We start from the raw sequence: 3,421 nt of genomic DNA, 5'->3' as shown, positions 1-3,421 counted from the left end.
TGTTCCATGTCCCGCCTAATTACCTCACCCCAGTACTTCTTCGGCCTACCCTTACCCCGCCTAAAACCATCCAACGCTAGCCTCTCACACCTACGGACCGGGGCATCCATGCCCCTCCTCTTCACGTGTCCGAACCATCTCAATCTTGCTTCCCGCATCTTGCACTCCACTGAAGTCACACCAACCTTCAAAATAGTCAAATCTTAACAAAGCAGCAGATACAGGCTTCTTCTTGTCCAGGACCAATCTTGGATTTGAGGAGGATGGGTGCCCATTGGAGGAAGAAAATGACACAATTGATCCCTTATATTTGAGAGTAGGTTCAAATAGTCTCTTAAATAAGCATTTAATAGTTTTGTCTTCCTACTTTTACAAAAATTAGCACTTTTAATCTCCATTAGTATTTGGCTTCTTCTTCTTATTCTTCTTCAATATCATCACTCAGAGGCATTTGTACATATACCGTATGTATATGGCAGTTTTAATCCTCTAGCCACTACAACTTCTTTTACTTATAGGGGAAAAAAAATGAAGTATAAAATAGTTCGGATACTACAATTTTTTTCTGGCGAGTTTTGGCTGGAGCATTGCCCCCATTCCATTGTTGTGCTTTCCATGGCTACTCTCACCTTATAAATGGCATGCTAAATTTACATAAAAAGGAAATAATTTCCTCATTTTTACGATATTTGATAATCCTATTTTGTGTAGAATAAGGTTATCCTGTGAATGTAAAAAATGAAGCATCATCTATAACTGGTGATATTTTTTTAAATAAATAAAGAAGCATTGTTAGTGACATTTTTAATTAAGACGTGAAGGTTTACATACATGCATTAATCTAAACTAGTCAGACAACATACGTAAACCATAAACGAGAACTTACTTATTCTTGTGAGTCGGATGATCCGTGATTGGTATTATTGCTCGATGGTGGTTGTCACGATATGTTGGAGCAACCCCCTATGTCACAACTTTTCCAGGACTAACTAAGATGAAGCTATTGAGGCAACCCTTCCTAGCAATGATGTTAGTACTGGAAATTCCTTTGACATCCTACAGAAAGAAGTTGATGAGACTAAAGGTACTTCTGAGCAAGAAGCTACTGAGAAGAACAGAGATAGACTCTCTACAATGGAGGTACAGACACAAGCAACTCATGGCACCATAATGCAACAAACAGATCACCATTCCTCAAAGGGACAACAATGTATAAGCAGCAAAATAGTAGGGGAGAAAATTACAAATTATCAGGCCCAGCAGCAGCCTACTTCAAACCAACAATCCTCACCAGTAGACAGTACAGAGAAATTCACAAATGCAGTAATTCATGACAAAAGAAAGAATCTTCAGAGCACACCAATGCAGCAGGGAAAGATTCCAATGATGAGCTATCCACAAAAGAATGGATCTCAAAATCATTCTTCACAGTCCAAAGAGAAAGAGCTACTTCCAGTGATTTCTACAGGCCCTCTTCGCAAAAGTACAGACTAATGGAGAGACAACAGAAAAATCAACAGAATGTTGAATTAGCGAATACTTTACCAAGAAAGCCGGGAGGACGTCGATAGAGGAGCTAATAAGGCAGACAATATTGTAGCTACTTCCCTTGTAAAACAAAATTAAAAAACTTTTAATTCGCATCAATCAGCAAAGGAGCAAAATTTAGCAGAGGGTAGTAATTTCAGTCAAATTGATTCAAGGGTATTAACAAAGGTTAATGAGGATAACAAAGCAGGGAATCTCATGGTTGTGGTAGAAATGCCTACTGCAGTGCAAACAGATGAATCAATAGCTATCTTGAGTCACATTAAATCTCCTAATAAGATTCTTTAGAATCAATAGACATCTTGAGTCACATTAAATCTCCTAATAAGATTCTTTATGAAAGTCTTACTCATAAGGTGGACACAAAAGAAGAATCAGGAGTAGAAGAGGGGTGAAAGGTGCCAATCTACTGAATTTAGAGTGTGCGCTATTAAGTGGAAAATATTTTTCAATTTTCTCATTTTGGCTTAAGCTTTTTGAAAAATATTTTTCAAATTAACTTATTTTTTTATTTTTTTCAAATCTAACAAAAATGACTTTCATTCGAAAAGTAAGAAAAATATTTTTCAAAATTTTCTTTCAACTTCATCCTTAAGTTTAAATGTTGATACAATTTTCAAAATGACTCACCCATATTCCGGTACCCTATTCCCTACTACCCCAACCCCAATCTAAAAGACATTTAATTTTTGGGATAATACTCACGAAAATACCTGAACTTTGATCGAATTTCTAGTTGAACATACTGAACTTTACGGGGGTTCTATTACCCCTAGACTTTTTTAAAATGGAATTAACTCCCCCAAAATGCTATACCCAATTTTAAAGTGAAAAGTGTAATACACGTGCCAATGACATATTGACACATGTATTTTTTATTTAAAATTAATTTTCATTTAATTTCTTTTCCATTCTTAATCTTCTCCATTTTCCATTCTTATTTTCTTCTCCTTTTTTATTCATCAAAATCCACAAAAATTAGTAGTAGCAGCAGACCACCATTGTTCTTCTCCAAAATTAGGAGCAGCAGCAGACCAAAACAATGATCAAAATCCACAAAAAATTAGCAGTAGCAGCAGACCAAAACAATTATCAAAATCCACAAAAAAATTAGCAGTAGCAGGACACCAACAACACAATTACAACCAAAACATTGACATCCAACAACCTAAAACTCAGAAAGTTTCAATCTTTATACTCCCAAGTTCAATTTACTGAAAAAAATAGCAAGAATTTGCTTCAGAGAATCCAAACCACCAATCTAGAAAGAAACTTCAAAATGCATCATTTTAGAAAAAGAATAAAAAATTAATAATTTGAGAAATTCAATTACTATCAAGATTGTGCCGACAAATTCCCTTCTGTCGCCAATAGTGGGTTGGTTGATGATGACAATGATAGGTTAATTTTTTTATTTTGAAAAAATTGAAGAAGACCCATTTGGTGTGTGTATTGAAATTGGGTCAAATTGATGTAATTGAATTGGATGTGTTGAAGATAACTTATTTGGTGTATATGTGTGTGATGAAGTTGTGTTCAATTCAATTCCAAGTCAACAATGGAATGAAACACCATTGAAGAGAAGAAGAAAGAAAGAAAGAAGACAAAAGAAAGAAGAGAGAAGATATAAATGAAAAATAAATAAAAAACCATTCAATTTATAAAAATAAGAAAATTGAGGGCTGTTTTGACCAAAAAAAGTTTTTTTAATGATTTTTTAACACTTTCACGCACCCAATGGGCGTGAATTACACGCAATGGTCCAAGGGGACTGATATATACTATTAAAATACGAAAAAAAATCTAGGGATAATAGGACCCCTGCAAAGTTCTGTATGCTCAACTGAAAATCCGGTCAATGTTCAGGTATTTT

The 3,421-nt window shown here is 34.9% G+C and overlaps 1 long non-coding RNA gene across 1 annotated transcript; it reads right to left on the bottom strand.

Annotated features, from left to right (window-relative positions):
• Positions 1–886: 886 nt before the first annotated feature.
• Positions 887–1,933, bottom strand: LOC124891229. Its single transcript, XR_007049592.1, has 2 exons — positions 1,546–1,933; positions 887–1,056 (listed from the first exon to the last, which is right to left on the bottom strand). It is a non-coding gene; the product is annotated as an uncharacterized LOC124891229 (long non-coding RNA).
• Positions 1,934–3,421: the final 1,488 nt, after the last annotated feature.

The sequence above is a fragment of the Capsicum annuum genome, unplaced genomic scaffold, assembly GCF_002878395.1.
Source record: "Capsicum annuum cultivar UCD-10X-F1 unplaced genomic scaffold, UCD10Xv1.1 ctg32552, whole genome shotgun sequence".
NCBI classification, from domain to species: Eukaryota; Viridiplantae; Streptophyta; class Magnoliopsida; order Solanales; family Solanaceae; genus Capsicum; species Capsicum annuum.
The sequence above is the reverse complement of the archived record's forward strand: the minus strand, read 5'-3'. Positions and strand labels throughout refer to the sequence as shown.